At 34.9% G+C, this 18520-nt stretch overlaps 1 non-coding gene across 1 annotated transcript; it reads right to left on the bottom strand.

The window, feature by feature from the left end:
* Window positions 1-17512: 17512 nt before the first annotated feature.
* Window positions 17513-17619, bottom strand: LOC147823774 (U6 spliceosomal RNA). The gene has a single exon (XR_015443341.1). It is a non-coding gene; the product is annotated as a U6 spliceosomal RNA (small nuclear RNA).
* Window positions 17620-18520: the final 901 nt, after the last annotated feature.

Raw genomic sequence — 18520 nt, 5'->3', positions numbered from 1 at the left:
AGAATTTAAAAAGCAAAAGTCCCCCCAGACTTCCAGATCACCTAAACCAACCCCAAAGGGAAACAAGATGGAACACTCTGATACCTGGACTCACTGAACTGGCAACAAAAGAGGATCTGGAAAAAATGAAATCAGAAATAATTTCTCACATAACAGCAGACATTGTGCCCATAGTCCAAGACATAGTTAATAAATCTAGAGTGGACACAGATAAAAAAAATAGAGGAGCTGAGGAACATGATGGAATCCCAACATAGGAAACAAATGGAATCCATAAAAAAGATACAAACAGATTTCCAGGAGATTAAAAACACCATTGAAAGCTTACACAGAAGAATGAGCCAATGTGTGTGAATTTAACCTAAATTTGAAGAAAAAAATAATATCAATTTGACATACATTCTTCCAGGAAAGTATAGAGGAGTATTTTCCAAGTTCTTCTATGAGGGTGGCATTGCCTTGGCACCAGTGCCATCAAAGATATCACAAGAAAAGAAAATTACAGACTAATGTTCCTCATGAACATAGATATAAATATTCTAAATGAAATTTTAGCAAATAAAATCCAACATGTGGAAATAATAATACATCGAGTTTATTCCAGGAATGCAAGGTTGGTTTAATATTAAAAAATAAATCAGTGTAATCATCATGTTAACAAACTGAAAAAGAATTATATGATCATCTCATAGACACAGAAAAAGTAATTGATAAAAATCCAATATACATTTCTCATGAAAAAAATCCAAGAAAATAAGAATAGAAGAAAATGTTGAGTTGATTACAAAAAATGTATACCTACCATCATAATGATGAAGGACTGTATTATTTATCTCTATTTATCAAAAATAAGGGAAATTTGTTTCCTCTCACCATGTTTATTCAACATTGTACTGGTGGTTTTAGACAGTGCAATGAAAGAAGAAAATGAAATTTAAAAGCATCCAGGTGGAAATAAAGAATTTATTCACAAATGATGTGAACACATATGTAGAATAGCCAACATACTATACACAACTGTATTAAAACTAATAAGTGAGTTCCTCAAGGTTATAGGATACAAAAGCAACATACAAAAATCAATTATATTTCTTTATATTAATGTGGCAATTAGGATGGAGTGTCAATTGGATTGGCTTTGAGATCTTCCCAGGTGATTGTTGGAGCACACTTCTGGGTGTATCTGTATGGGTCATGGAGCTGTGGCCTTGAACTCTATGTCTGGTCCTTTGCCCCTTCCTCTCTGGCACTCTTCCCCTGCTCTGCTCCCTGGCCACTATGAACTAAACAGCTTTGCTCTACCAGGCCTTTCCACCATGATGTTTCTGTTTTGGAGCCAGCTGACCATGGAATGAATTTCCTTAAAATGTGAGCCAAAGTAAGCCTCTCCTCCTTAAGTTATGGGTGTTGGGTATTGTGTTAATCAATGGGAAATCTTACTAATACAATTAACAACAAAGAAAACAAATACATTTAAACAGCATAAAATATGAAATGTTTAGGAATAAATGGGACAAAAGATGGGCAAAACCTGAACCCTAAAAGCTATGAAACATTACTGGAAGAAATTAAATACCCAAATAATGGAGCTATTTCATGTATTAGATGACTCAACATACTTAAGATCTCTTCTCGATGTGATCTTCATAAGAATTCTTATGATTTTTTTTACTCCAAATAGAAAAGCTGATCCCAAAAGTCATATGGACATGCAAAGAACCTAGAATGGTCAATGCAACTTTGATAAAGAACACTACCCAAACTCAAAACTAAAAACCCTGCAGTAATAAACATGTAGTATTATAAAGGTAAAGTAAGCAAAAACAGAAGAGAGAGTTCAGAAATAGACCCACAGATATAGGGACAATTTGTTTTCTTGGAAACACTGGAGATTGACCTCAGAGAGTGCTGAGCTACATCCCTATCCCATTTTACTTTATTTTTAAGACAGAGTCTTGCTAAATTACCCAGGCTGCCCTCCACTTGCAATTCTCCTATCTCAGCCTCCCGTGAGATTGCATTATTCCAGTCACATAAAATACTACAAAATGTAAACTAATCTACAGTGAAAGAAAGCTTATTAGTGATTATTTGGGGGAAAAGAGATGAGAGAGGGACTACAAAAATGCATAAAATGACTTTTTGAGCTAATAGATGTGTTTGACATCTTGATTTTGTCATGGATTTATAAATATGTCAAAACCTATCAAATTATACACTTTTGATGTGTGCCATTTGTTGTATATGTCAATTAAAATTAATAAAAAGAAATAAATGGAGGAAAATTATCAAAGCAGTAGACCAAAATAAAGAATATCATTTTCATAATCTTATGTGAGGAAGACATTTCTTGGCATTCACTAAAACTAGAAAGTCTCAATAAACAGACTCAAAAATTTTCTGTATAATTGACTGAAAATTAACCATATAACACAAACTAGATTAAAAGATAAACTTCAATGTATGATACACAAAAATAGTATCTTCACTATATAAAAGGCTCTTAGAAATTAATAAGAAAAAGATGAATACTCATATAGAAAAATGGGTGAAAGGCATGCATTTTCTGGTAATTACACAAATGAAAAAAACTAAAATTGTCAATAGATGTTTAAGATGTCCTAGCCCCTCAGTAAAAGAAGATTTGTAACTTAATAAAATATAATGTTTTTTATAACTAATGCACAAATATTAAAACAGATATATGCAGGATAAAATATCTCATACACTGTTGATGGCACTGTAAATTTGTATATTGATCAGTATTAATTCAAAGAGCAATTTGGCAAGACATACAAAAATTTTAAATAGTTCAACACTTAAGTCCAGCAGTTTGAAGTTTTAGAAATTTACCCCAAGGAAATCATTAAACCAATACAATGGTTTTAAAAATTATTTTTAAATTTTTTTGGTTTTTTGAGACAGGGTCTTGCTTTGAAGCTCATGTTGGCCATGAGCTTACTATGTAGTCCAGGCTGGCCTTGAACTCATGGCAATTCTCCTGCCTCAGGGTCTTTTTTTTTTAAATAATAGCTCCAAATTTGAAAAGACCTAAATGTTCATTAATAGAGAAATTAATCAAATAAATTGTGCTTTACCTATCACATGATTTAACTATGATCAGAATATTATGTCATTGGGCCGGGGATTTAGCTCAGTGGTTTCCCCACCTGCTGTGCAAGCACAAGGACTCTGAGTTTGATCCCTGGTACCAAACAAAAGAATATTATGTCATCATTAAAAATTACTGTGATCTTCATATATTGACATGGGACCATGGGAAAATATTCATTAAGTGAAGAAAAGGTGGTTTGCAAAGTACTATGCTTAAGTATAATTAAATTTGAAAAGCATTTTGTAAAAGAAATCTTTAAAGGACGTACAGTGGGATGTTAACAATGTTTTTTCTCTGAGAGATAGATTATAGGTGGAATTTCCACTTTTGAGATTTCTGTATTGTCTAATTTTTGTGAAAAATGTGTTAATTTTTAAGTGTGGAAAGTCAGTAAAAGATTTATATTTTAGAAAAAAAATCTGGTCTAAAGCTATTCAACAAGAATTTTATAATAAAATTCCTTCCTACCTGGATTTTTAATGTTCTAATTTGTTCATTGAAAGCTTTAGAAAATATTTCTTTTATTGAAACATCATGAATAATTTTTCTTCAACGGTGATTTTTAAGCTTTGCAGGCAATAGCTCCTAACCCAACAGTTTTGAGCCTAAAATGTACAAGATGTTGGGCTTGTATAACCAGCTCTGAATAAAATATATCTATCATCACTTTGTGAGATGACTTCCCACTAAACAAACACCTGTGCTAAGAAAATTAATGGATAAACCAATATTGCAAGCTTGGGTACATTCATATACATTGGATTAGCTTACATTCACATCATTTCTTGTTGAAAAGTATTCGATTTAAATAGTTTAAAAATCCACTTTTCACCATATATTGTCACATTTAAACACAGGCTTGGAAATGCTCTGGATAATGTTACACAAAAGCTAGGAAACTCTGTGATCATTTTTGAAAAGATACTGTGTAATAAATAACTGTGCGGAATGTTTACACATGAAAACAAATCACTATGAGCAACACTATTTGCTAAGGTGTCTTAGAGCAAGTCATCCTCAAATTATTGAAGGCATAATGAAATATAATAAGTTATATATCAAACATGAACTGCATTATTCCTCTGCACCAAATTTTATCATTGCTGCCTATGACAATTTAAACAAATAACCAAACACATTATAAATCATGCACCCCCTCTACACTCTTTTAAGCAAAACACTAACCAAATATACAATCAAATTAAAACTGGAGATTAGCTTGTAGATGTTCCTAATTATTTGAAAAACTTGTGTTCAATAACAACATCATTCAAGAGCACATTTCAATCTTAGGAAAGAGCATCAAACACCATAAAAGTGATCATAGAGAATGTTTATTAAATCAACATTCCAGGGCAAAGAAAATTTTGGCAAGTATTGTGGGTTTCATTCTAGAATGCACACAATAGTGCTCACCGTTTATCTCTATCTAGGAGGCTTGCTAAGTTTAGAAGATCCAATTCAGAAGGTATATTGTGGAAGGGCCAATGCACAGGGAAAGGCAGTAAGATTTACTACCTTCAATTATTTTTGTTAAAAACTCTCCTCAGGGCACAGGCACATAATATATTGTACTTTCCATTACTTAGTGCAAATGTAAAACATATCTAAAAAACACATTTCATCCTCATAACGTATTAAAATAACAAGTGGGATGTCATGACATTAATTTGACAGATGGACTGTCATTTAGCAATGTTGTACAACATTAGTTACCAGAAAATTAATATCATCAGACCTAATTTTTTTAAACATCTAGACTCTATCAGATTGGGAAAAGATGCCTAGTAATAAATTTTACATTTGTTTACTAATGTAATAGGGCAAAATAGCTAGGTAAAAATAGCTGTTTTTTAAAAATGGTAGAATAATCTAAAAACTATCATCTTAAAAATGACCCACCCAAATTTGTCCTTCACTAAAGTATTGATTTTTTGACAAGTTCACATGTTCGTTATGAATTGACCATAAAAATTTTCAGCATATTGTACAAGGTTTATTATAACCATCCTTACAATATATTAAGACTAGTGTCTTTTATCAACACCAGCTGTTAGGCAACCTCGAGTGACATAGTAGATTGATGATTACTTCATAGAACAGAAAGCAAAATGAGAGTGACATAAATTTAATTTCATTATACTTTGGCATCTCAGGCCACATTTTATACCCTATTGACCACAAATGACTTCTCTATTGTAAAACAATCTTGATCTATACAGTTTCAGAAACAATCCATTCACCAAGTAGACGTTAATTTTAGTCTTCATACCAAAATTTGATGTTATCCGAAATAATTTTAATAGTATAGGAATAACATGAGAAATTATTTCTTGCAAATTTATCTTCATTGATTATTTAAAGGATTCTCTTTATCACCTTTGTTAATATCTTTTCTTTTTCTATGCACAAAGGGCAAGGGAAAACGAAGAAGGAGACATTCCAGCCTAACATTAAGGTTTGAATTAAAGCAGCTTAACTTTATCTGCTTTTGGAGCAGTTACTGGAAGCGTTCAAAAACACAATTTTAAACCTTTAGCAGTTACATTCTAGAAAAGTATAACAACTATAGCATTAAAATAGACCTGCTTCTCTGTACAAGGGGCTATGGTCCACTATACCCTTTAGCAAAGAAGTTAGAATTTCCTAGTGAAAACAATGAAGACCTTATTTGGGGAATAATGCTATGCAAATTCTTCCTCTTTAAAAAGTTAACTCATTCCCTACCAACACCATGTGACTTATTTTTCTACTTTCTTATGTAGCATTCGGTCACCGCTACTGGATTTTACATTCTTTGAAAGCAAGGCTGACGTTCCCTTATTGGTACAACGCTAATTGCATAGTATGTGCTCAATAAATAACTGATTGTGAAATTCTAGTGACATTTATCTGCTTTTAAAAAAGTTTTTTTTACCTCATAGTTCAATTTTTTTACCTTTATAGTCCAATTTATTATGTAAGTCTATTTTTTCTGCTTATTACTGAATCTCATTTTTCCTTCATCCTTTCCTTTTTCTTTCTCTTCCTACTCCCCAAGTGCACACATGAACCTGTGCACACACACATACACACACACATCCAAGTACATATGTAGGTAAACACACAATCATAACACCAAGTATAACATTATATAAAATTATATAATTATATAAATATAAATTATAAATTTTATAATTATATGAATTATATAAAATTATATTCATTATAATTATATAATGAATTTTATAATATATTATGATATATTATATAATTACATTGTGTAATAATTATATTATTAATTATATAATTTTATCTAATTCATGATTTATAGTTTTGTTTTGTTTCTTTGGTACTGGGGATTGAACCCGGGACCCTGCACTTGCGAGGCAGGCAGCAGAACCACTGAGCTAAATTCCCGGCCCATGATTTATAGTTTTTATATATAAATAATGAGTATACTTTATTCTTAATGTTTTAAAAGACATCTAGAAAAATAAACATTTTTTAGGTTATCTTAAATTGATTTCCCCCCTAAAATCATAGGTTGTCTTCAAATATTGGTCTACATTATCTCAAAATACAACAATAATTTCACCAATGTCACATTTTCTACTTAAAATTTTTAATATTATTAGTTCTCATAGTAACGAAGAACAGCATGATTGCTTAGTTTCTATGTATGTAAGATTCATGATTAATTAGGAAATCTGTTGTGCCATCTGGAGTAACATTAACAAAGGTAAATAAGATCTGGTAATGGTATATATAAAAGTTAAACATCACTTGAGCATCAAAGTCTTTTGAAGAAATATTTATTTATTTATTTATTTATTAATTATGGTGCTGGGGATTTAACCCAGTGCCTCATGCATGCTAGACAAGAACTTTACCACTGAGCTATATCCCCAACTCCACATTTCTGCAATTTTAATTATATTATTGATCAGCACTTTGAGCACAGGTTGGTGGAAAGATCAGTACTTAGATTTGTACTTCTGGCTTTGTTAGTCAGCTTCCTGTCACTAAATACCTGAGACAATTACTTATAAAGAGAGAGGGTTATTTTGGTTCACAGTAGTGGAATTTCCAGTGTATGATCAACTGGTCCCTTTTCTTTGGGCTCATAATGAGGCTCACATCATGGCAGGAGAATGTGATGGAGTAAAACTGCTCATCTCAACCCCAGGAAGCAAAGACAAAAAGGAACGGGCCAGAGTCCACGGTCCCCCTTAGGACCTCAGGACCTTCCACTAGGACCCAGCACTCAAAGGTTCCTCTACCTCCAGGCAGCAGCGTCCTGGAGACCTAGCCTTAACATATGGACCTTTGGGGCCATTCAAATCCCAACTGAAGCACTGGTGCTAGCAAGGTGTGGCTGAGAAATAAACTCGTGTCTGGATATGCAAACTTCAGTGAAGCAGACATCATAAGGACAAACTGGCTAATGCTAAATGGCCATTTTCAGTGGGTAGAAACTGCATGTTTCAAGCACCCTGAATAGTGTTTGGTATTTCCTTTAAGCCTAAGGTTTTTAAAAATATAAGTTGACTCAAAAGAAGGAACTAGTTATTATGGATCTTTAGATCTCCTTTAAATGTAGATATTGAAAGAAAAAACTGCAACAACAAGAGACTTATCCAATGTAACCTCCATTGATTTACTGATTACCGCTGAATGTAAAACTCTACTTATCTTTCTAAACATAGTATTTCTTTGTCTTTCCTTCAAAAATGGTAGCAAATATTTGTAATTATAATCACTGCCAAAGACAATAGTGGTTTAGGGCCGGGAATTTAGCTCAGTGGTTTCGCCGCCTGCTGCGGAAGCTCAAGGACCCGAGTTTGATCCCTGGTACCAAAGCAAAACAAAACAAAAAAAAAGACAACAGTGGTTTAATGGGGTTTCTTGTGATAGGAGTATCTATGTTACGCTACCGGTGACAGAGGCAGGGCCGTACGCAGTTCAGCATGAGGGCTGCTCATCAGAAAGACTATCACTTGATTAAAAAGCTGAAGCTCGGGCCAGGGATTTAGCTCAGTGGTTCTGGCGCCTACCTCAAAAGCGCAAGGTCCCAAGTTTGATACCTGGCACCAAAAAAAAAAAAAAAAAAAAAAAAAAAAAAGCTGAAGCTTTGGACCACCCAAATCTGCAGGGCGGGGAGAGTGCCACAGAGTTCCGTCAAGGGGCCAATGATTTATCCAGTCATGCCCACATATTGACACCGGAACTCAGGGTAATAGGCTCAGCTTCCTGGGTGGTAAATATATGGGCCCACTAATGGCACATCCTGCCACACAGGGACAAAAGCTCCTGTGAGCAGGACTCTTTCTCACTGTGTTGTGTCTAGCTCTTTATCTGACTGCTCTTTTGCATCCTTCATAAAAATAATAACTTAAGGGGCCGGGGATTTAGCTCAGTGGTTCTGCCACCTGCCTTCCAAGCACAAGGACCCGAGTCCGATCCCTGGTACCAAAAAGAATAATAATAATAATAACTTCAAATATAGTGCTTTCTCGAGTTCTGTGAGTCACCTGGCAAACTGTGGAACATAAAGGAGTCATGGGAAGCCCCAGTTTGTAGTTGGCTAGTAACATCCCAAACTTCTGACTGGTAATCCAAATTCGGGCAGTGAAGGACTTTGTTCTAAACCCACAGAGTCTCATGATAACTCCAAGTAGTTGGTACCAGAATTGAATTGAATGGGAGAGTACTCAGTGGCATCATCTTCAATAACAAAACAAATGTTAACAACAAAAAATTCAATTATTACCTACTAATACATTTGCAGAATGTACTGGACATGAAAATAAAAGCTATTGTATATATACTCAATGGTCTTTATTACAATAATTTTTCTAGAGGTGAAAAGTGAAGTTCAATAGATAATGGTTTAATGGAAAAGCAAAAGCCAAAAATGTCCTAAACTCTAGAAATGTTAAATTATAAACTTTTTGCTTTGTTAATGTTTTTATAAATGTTTTTACTGACTATACAATGTTAATTCTGCTATTTAAAATAGAATTTACATTAAAGCATGGATATAAAAACATTCTGCTAATTTTTGTGTTTGCAATAAAGGATGAATTGTCATGAAAAAGGTTGGATTACAAATGAAGAGAGTCTCTGAACACAAGACTATTCCGAAAGTTAAAAATCTTTGTAAACACTAGTGAATGCCATGTGTCTTAAAGAATCATCCATTTTAGAGACTGACGAAAAACAGGCGAAATACATAGTAAAGTTGCCACAAGGACTAAGTAAAAGTCTTGATCACTATTTTTACTAACATGTAAGAGTCAACAGCTCTAAAACACTTGCTAGAGGCTTTTCTCCGGCCACTGTCTCGTTTTGGGAGAGCGAAAGCCATAGCTTTCTCCAGTCTTCCCTCCCTCCCTCCCTCTCTTCCTTCCTTCCTTCTTTCCTCCCTCTTTCCTCTCTCTCTACCTCCCCCTCGCCCTTCCTTTCTTCCTTGCTTTCATGCTTCCTCCCTCTTTTTGTTTTTATCCCCTCCTCCATTTCTTGTCATGCCAGATGCCTATGAAATGGTAATATTGTGCCATTAGGCGGCACAGACTTCAAACTGTCTTAGAAAAGGGAAAAATTCGCCTCTGCTGCAGGTCAAGGTGACATAAGGCAAGAGCCAAAGAGAAGATCAGCTAGACTGTTTGCTAAAGCGAAGATGAAAAATGGTATGACAGAAAGAAACATAGATTCAAATGCGAAAATACTAGCTGAAATCAAGCAAGAAGTTGTTAAAGAGGACTGCAACAATAAAAATGCTGAAAATGGAGAAAAAAAAATTATAGAGGCACTAGCTCTTAAAAAAGAAATCGGGGAAATAAAAGACGAAAAAAATGATGACACTGGAAAAGAGGGAGGAGAAAAGAAAGAAGCAGTGACGGCAGAAGAAAAACAAGATGTAAAAGATCAGAAAAACAAGGAAGATCAAAGTAAAGAAGAGAAAGGAGAAGATGAAACACAAGGTCAAGAGGGAAAAGAAGACAAAGATAGAAACAAGAAAGGAGAAGATGGAGAAAGGGAAGATCATCAAAATGAAAAAAGAGATCAAGAGGATGAAGAGGGAGAAGGGAAAAAAGAGGGAAAACATGGAAAAGAAAAAGGAGGTGATGAAAACAAAGATGATGAAAAAGAGAAAGGAGGTGGGAAAGAGACGGAAGATGGAAAAAAGGATAAAGATGGAAAAGAGAAAGGAGATAAAGAAAAGAAATATGAAAAAAAGACATGGGCAGGAAGATGAAGGTGGAAATGCAGAAGAAGATGGAAAGGAAAAAGAAAAAGATGAAGGAAAAGACAAAGAAGATGTAAAAGAACATGGAAGAAGAGATGAGAAAGATAGGAGAGATACAGAGGAAGATGAAAACAAAGCTGAAGTTGGAAATGAAGCTGAAACAGAAGTTGAAAAAATAGAAAACAGAGTCTCTGAATATTGTTTAAAACTGCCCTATATAGTTTCATAATTTGGTAAAATGTAGCTTCATGTAATATTAAAAGAGATAAATATTTTATCACATATTTTATAAGCACTACTTTTTTGACATTTCAAGTCACATACTTTTTATTAGTCACAAAATGCCTAACATGAAATTGAATCTAAAAATTTGTGACAATAGTAGTGGAATATATAAAAAATATGCTTTCAAATTTGTCAGTGAATTTTGCTTTCTATATATTCTGTTTCAATCTTTGAACATGAGTTATATATATATGAATATGTATATGAATATATGAATGATAGAATATAGAATGATAGTTTCACAATGTAGGGGATTTTTCAAAAGAAATGTTTCATGCAACATTCTCATGGTTCTCTAAATCACTTTTACAAAGAAGGTGAACCATTTTCATTTAATGCTATGAGTTAGCAGTATGTTTCCTAAGTACAATTTTACTAATAACTTTGAAAAATATAAAATTGTCATTACGTTTTTCAAAGAAATACAAACATTTATTTCAGAAGCGTAGTTTCAATTGTATGTGTTTGTGAAAAGTTTTCTTACAATGCACAATTTTTTACTGGATGTATCTTAATTAAAAAGACTCTTCAAAGATGATTGTAGTTTGTTATATCTCAAAACTGTGTCTAGTGAAACATTATAACTCTAGATTTTATATTGTGATGTTCATGACAGCATATAAAATTTTTCATTGAGATACAATTATAATAATATTCACTACTTTAGTAATTTGTAAGTGTGAAGTTCATTGTTTTTAGTATGTTCATAATGCTTTGCAATCATCACATCTGTCTACTTCCAGAGCATTTTCATTACTCAAATAAAAAACAAAAGTACTCAAAAAAAATTTTTAAAAATAAAACACTTGCTAGATGCAATTATTAAAAACTGAAGGATGTGAAAGTTACTTAGAAGAATGCTAAAGATTCGAGGGAAAAATAAGCATCCGTTTCTTTTTGATACAATGTATTTCACAATTAAAATAATTCACCTGGTGGGAAAATCTGAAAAATACATTTTCCAGCACACTTTATCCACTTATGGTCATATAGGAAAATAAGTGGATTTCAATGTGGTGATTTAACCCATAGCTTTAAATCTTTAATAAACAAACTTGAAATTCCAAGCTTTAATAATGAAAAGGCCATAACCAAAATGATGTCAACCCTGGATATGAATCTCTCCCCAACATGATGAAAGGCCCACTTGTAGAGCTGCACTTCTGGTCAGCAGCTGCATTTTTGTTTCAATAAAAAGAGAAAGGGTGCCAGCACACCACTACGATCCAAGACATGGCTGCTACATAAGCAGCAGGATTAATTGCTTTTCCAGAAAGCTGGAGTAAGCTCTCCTTCCACTGTCCCATCAGGATCAGCTTCCATAAAATGAGTGTAATAAGATAATGTATTACATACGCCAGTAACTCCTAGCAGCAGGATTCAACTGAACAAAGCCATACATATTTATATCAATCAATAAAAACTTCATTGCTACATTTATCTCAGACATCACATTTTAGCTATTCTTTAAGGTGGAGATAAGGTAGGCTAAAAGCACATTTCCTTCCTCCCAGAAGGATCTGTCTACCTTTCTTTCCTCGAATACTGTCTGTTAGTTAGATGAAGAAAAATAAACAGCAATTTTAGAAAAAGAGCTCCAATAAGATGAAGGATCTGATTCACACCCACATGTGCATTAGCACACATGCATGCCTACATGCACACACACAGACACACACACACCTTTCTAGACATTTTAATTAGCACTCAAACATCAGTTGATGATTTCACAATTGATGAAATTTTGAAAAGGCCATTTGATTACCCCTTATATAGCCCCAAGAAGATATATATATAATATATATATAGATATACCATGATAATTTCATAGGCTTACACTAACATTTTTAAGAGAACATGAAGGAGAAAATTATTTCTAAATTTAACTGTAAAACAGAAGAGAAAATGACAAAGGTCACCCTCTAACCAAAAAAAGAATTATTTTCTTTTGATTCCACAGTTCAGAGCTTATCCAGTAAATCATGGGGATTCTAGACCACAACCTAAATGTACCTTCTCATGGCTATGTATGGGATAATAAAATAATCTCTTCAGAATTCATCAATCATTTTGGAAACTACTGAAAATCCTCAAAACCATAGGTGTGGGTTTATTTTACAGGTACCAAAGTTCTGAGACTCATTGAAATTCTGGCCCACTTAGGAATGTGACACAATGACACAATGCTTTCCTTGGAGATTTAAAAAAATAAAAATGGAAATATTTTTGTTAAAGTAGATGGATTATTTTTGTCCAGGGAAATCTAAACCAAACCTAAGACAACCTTTCTACTCAAATGGGTGCAGTTTGTTGAAATGCTATGAAGAATCATTTAAGTTTCTGCTTCAAATTTAGGAACAAAATGAAAATGATGATGCTGTCAGAAGTTTTCAATCTTACATGCCTTTTAAACCAGTGTGTGTGTGTGTGTGTGTGTGTGTGTGTGTGTGAGAGAGAGAGAGAGAGAGAGAGAGTAAAAATAGGTAAAAGGAAAAAAATCTCTAGTTTTACTCAGAGAAATTTCATGATAGCTTTAGAAACAATATATGTAAAATAATATCATTTTCAAAGTAAGCCACTGACTGCTTAAAATGTTTTAACAATGTCAGCCTAGCATTTTCTAAATTCTTGATAAATTTATTTTTTTTGTTGTAGCCTTTACCTACCCTACGAAAAAACATACAATACTATTCATCCTTTATTATGATGTCTCTGATGATTTCCAAATGTTTCCTTGCTATGCAGCAGAAGCATATGATTTCTGATCCAGATGCTTTAAAAAGCAATCCTAACAAAGAAACTTAATCTGAGCTGAACTTGGCACAGATTCCGAAAACCTAAAGGAGGATGTTTTGGAAGCTGCTCAAACAAAAGCTGAAACAGAAATATGCGTCCATAACCATATATCCCTGGCTGTTAGTAATAAATGAAGGATACAGACTTTTTCCATAAGTGTGGGTGAATAGAAGTTAACGCTTATACAATACAGTTAAAGTACCTAAGCAGTATTTGAGACTGATGCTGTCTTTAAAAAAAAGCAAAAGCATCAGTTTAATTCATAAGATAAAAATCAAATAATGAAATTTTATTCTTTGAAAGCTATTCAGAAACTATAATGCCCTTATTTCTTTATATGCAGTGCTGGGATCAAACCAAGGACCTCACACACACTAAGCGAGTGCTCTAGCAGTGACCTACATCCCTATCTCTTTTTAAAAGTGTTTATTTCAAAACAAGATCTTGCCAAGTTGCTCATGCTGACATCAAACTTGCAGTGGCTGAGATTACAATCAGGTACCACTGAGTCTAGCAGGAATTATTTCCTTTATGATACGTAACACACTAATGCCATAATATAACTACAGAAAGACAAGGGTACTTTGAGTTAGTTTTTCCAGTGAACATGCAATAAGTTGTGCACAAAATTTTGAGACTAATTTTAGAGTCCCAGAAGGATAGGAGAATATGAATATGCAGAAGTGGTATTTGAAGAGATGATGCCTAAGAATTTTCTGAAACTCACAAAAGCTGTCAAGTCACATATTCAAAAAATGCCACATCCCCAGGAAAAACAAAAATAAAAGCACACTAGAAACACCATGGTAAAAATTCTGAAAAACAGAGGGAAAAACTTAAATTTGTTAGAAGAAAGGACACATGGTATTTCAACAAAACTGATGGAAGTCAGGAGACAGGAGATTATTTTCAAAGTCATTAAAGAAACTCCAACCTAGACTTCTATACTCAGTGAAAACATCCTTCAAAAATTAATGTGAAAGGGCCAGGGATTTAGCTCAGTGGCACCACGCCTGCCTCACAAACACAAGGTCCCAAGTTCAATCCTTGGTACGAAAAAAAAAAGGAATGGGAAAGAACCTTTTTAGACAATTAAACAGATTTCATTACCAGAGGAGCAATACTAAAAGAAATATTGTTACATAAAAATATTTATTTTTGTACATTGATATTTGCTAATGCCTTTTTAAACACACTAATTAGTTTTAATAGCTTTTCTGGTAGATTATGATTTTCTATTCTAGGTAGTCATGTCAATAAAAATAGATTTACTTACCACTTTCTCATATGTCGTAATTTTTTCTCCCTGAATCGCACTGGACTTTCAATACAGCGTTGAACAGAAGTGATGGCAATAGATATCCTCATTTTGTTTCTTTTATTAGGAGAAAGCATTTCATTTTTTATTATAATTAAGCATGTTGTTGACTGTAGCTTTTTCATAGATGCTCTTTTTCAGCTTGTTTGTGCAAAGTAAAAGGATGGTGCATTTTCCAAACGCTTTTTCTGTACTTATCATGATACCATGATTTTTCTTTTTGCTTGAATTTTTTAAAACTTAGAAAATAAGGGCCGAGGATTTAGCTCAGTGGTTGCTCCGCCTGCCTCACAAGCACAAGGACCCGAGTTTGATCCCTGGTACCAAAACAAAACAAAAAACAACTTAGAAAATAATTACAGATTGAAGAAAATTACAAAATTAGTATACAGAGATCCTGTGTATCCCAGTTGATGATATTTATGAAATCATAGTACAAAATTGCTATTGTTTGGATCTGGAATTCCCACAAAAACCCATGTAGTAAAGGGTTCACCCCAGCTTGGTGCTGGTGGAAGGTGGTTGGAGTTTTCAGGAGGTGGAGCCTAACTGGGAGGTCTTCCGGTCATTTGAGGCACACCATCAGAGGTGACTATGGGGAGCTCATGCCTCTCTCTTGGCTATGAGGTGAGTGGTTTGCTCCACCCTGTGGTTCCGCCATGATGTGCTGCCTTGCCACAGGCTCAGATGCAAGGGCTCAGCTGATCACGAACATCACAACCAGGAAACTGACATTGTTATAAAGTATGTGCATTGTCCTATGATATTTTGTCCTAAGTACAGATTCAAGTAACAACTATCAATACAATAAAGACACAGAAGTACTCTATTACTGTAAAGATCTCCCTTAAGCTATCTTTTTATAGCCATGCACACTTCCTCCTTGCCACCATTTCTTAACTCTGAAGATCACTAGTTATTTCTACCTCTATAATTTTGCTATTTCATGGATGTTATATCAGTAGAATCACATAGCATGTCTTAGTCAAGGTTCCCCAGGAAAACTGAACCAATAGAATATACACAAAAATACAATTTCCATTAAGGAAATTGGCTCACTAGATCATGAAGGCTGAGAAGCCCCACTATAGGCCATCTGTAAGCTAGAAAACAGCCAAAGTTGGTAGGATGGCTCAATTCAACCCTGAAAGGCTCAGAGTTAAGGAAGCTGACAGTATACTTCTCAGTCTAAGGCTGAAGCCCCAAGAGCGTGTGGGAGGCCTCTGGTGTCCCAGAATTTAAAAGCCACACAAATTGGAGTTCTGATGTCCAAGGGTAGGAGGAGAAAGGTGTTCTGGCTCCAAGAAGAGAGGATTTGCCCTTCCTCCTCTCTGTGGACTTCCAGCCAACTGCATGGTGTCCGTCTACAAAAAGGGCAGATCTTCCTCACTCAGTCCAATCTACCTGGGAAAAACCCTCAAGACTCACCTGGGGCAGCCTAGTCATTCTAATTTCAAGCAATTCCACCTGGGTTTCTCTTCCAGCAGAAAAGATGGGCTCAGTGTCTCCTGAGACACGAAGAACAATGCCTTATCAGCTCCAGCTGTACCTTGGTACTCTATTACTTTGAAGCCATCAAAAATGATATGAAACTTTTGTCCTGGCATTCTTCATTTGTTTGTATTCAACACACAAGCTCAACCTTGTCAGTGTTGATTGCTTTATGACTCACTACCCTTTTCTGCCAAAACAATTTGGTATTTGTCCATTTTTATTTTTGTCACATCTCACAGAATCAATTAACAATGAGTACCAAGGCATCACTGTATCTGAGTATCTCTTAAACCAGGCAAATTGACACAACAAATTCACCATTTTGTCAAATGGGCACCCATGTGCATTTCCTTAAATTATAGTTACACTCTGGATAAAGACCATAACAAGATCATAGTTTCATATGTGATATGACTACAGTGGACCCTTGAGTTATGACCGGCCTGACAAACAAACAACTTGGGTTATGACTAAAATTTTAGTTTTAACTTACTACCAAAGTCTTGAGTTATGACCTGAATGCCAGCCACTTGTGCTTCCAGAGGGACTCAGATACAGATTCAACCCTTAAAGAGTTCTGGAAGGAACATTACAACAACCTTTCCTGTGTGGGGTTAACTGAGAAATCCTGGGCCAGTGTCTCTCTAAGGACACTGAGATCTGCCTATGTTCAGGAGAGAGATTTTGAAGGCTGTGTAGAAGAGCCCGGGCCTTCAACTGGCCAACTTGAGTTACAACCAGCCCTCATGAGTCAATTGAGTTTGTAAGTCAAGGGTCCATTGTATCCTGTGTACAACCAAAAATGCACTAATTCCTTCCTCAGAAGAGGAGGTAAAGTCCTTAAGTCCTTAAGTTATGTTTACCTCTCTCCTGACATCCCATAACTTAATACTATGCTGTAAAATATTCAACACTTAAATACCAATAAAGTTAAAAACATCTCTGCCAGGTATAGTGGTGCCCTCCTGTAATTTCAGCTACTCAGTAAACTGAGGCAGGAGGATTGCAGGTTTTATCCAAAATATTTAAAGCACAAATTCTGGAATGTTTTAAATACCAACATTTAACCATTCAAGAATTCTGGTTTGCTTTGTTTAGTTTTGTTTTGTTTTGTTTTGGTACTATGCTTGTGAGGCAGGCAGCATTAAGAATTCTGTTGGTTTTTGTTTTTGTTTTTGTTTTTTGGTACCAGGGATCGAACTCAGGTCCTTGCACTTGTGCAGCAGGTGGCGAAACCACTGAGCTAAATCCCAGGCTGTTGTTTTGTTTTTTTTAAAATATGGAATGCTTCATGAATTTGCATGTCATTCTTGTGCAGGGGCCATGCTAATCTTCTCTGTATCATTCCAATTTTAGTATATGTGCTGCCGAAGTGAGCACAAGAATTCTGTTTTTAATTCCAGCCACTTGGAAAGCTAAAACAGGAGGATTGCAAGTTCGAAGCCAGCCTGGGCAACTTAATGAGATCCTGTCTCAGAATTTAACAAAATAATAAGGACCCGAGTTCAATCCCTGGTACCAAAAAAAAAAAAAAAAAAAGGACTGAGGATGTAATTCAGTGCTTCCTAGGTTTAATCCCTAGTACTGCAAAAACTAAACAAAACCAACCAACCAATCAATCAACCAACCAAAAACTTCAATACAAGGACTAAAAGTGGGAAAACCCCCAGAGGTTTTATATATATATATTCTTAACATAATAAGGACGAAATACAGTCCTCATTTTTGTAACTGATCAAGTGGAGTTAGCTAGTATTTTACCTTCTACAACCCTTTCAATATTTCCTTTACCTGCAGCAAGCACCTCAGTTCTTTACATGGTGGAGTGATCCAAACCTTCACTCCTGAACTATCAGAGCTTCTCAAGTCCTGCCTGGGTTGAATTGTAATTTCCCATTGACGTGAATCACAGGGGATGGTAATACTAAAAAGCTTCCTTAAGAGATTGCGGTATACAGAATACTCTTCCTTACATCCATTGTGGAGTAGTAACCCAGTTCCTCTTGGTAGTCCAGATCAATCATCCCTGCTAACACCATTACGGTATTCTCTTAATCTCCCGATTCAGAGGCATGAGGAGGTCAAAGCGGCTAGGAATCAGTCTTAACATCCAGTTCAATGGGAGCATTGTTGTATCTCCTGGTGAAAATATCCTTCCTTCTGGAACTAACACCTTCAGGTCAGCAGAGCATAAAATCAGGGGGAAAAGAAGCAAAATTTACTGCTGGGTCCCTAGGGGAATGAGGTGTGGTACGACTACCATGTTTATCCTTGAAGTCTG

Source organism: Heterocephalus glaber, unplaced genomic scaffold, assembly GCF_053883595.1.
Source record: "Heterocephalus glaber isolate CG9 unplaced genomic scaffold, H.glaber_assembly_v1.0 deba00001564, whole genome shotgun sequence".
Classification (NCBI taxonomy): Eukaryota; Metazoa; Chordata; class Mammalia; order Rodentia; family Bathyergidae; genus Heterocephalus; species Heterocephalus glaber.
The sequence above is the reverse complement of the archived record's forward strand: the minus strand, read 5'-3'. Positions and strand labels throughout refer to the sequence as shown.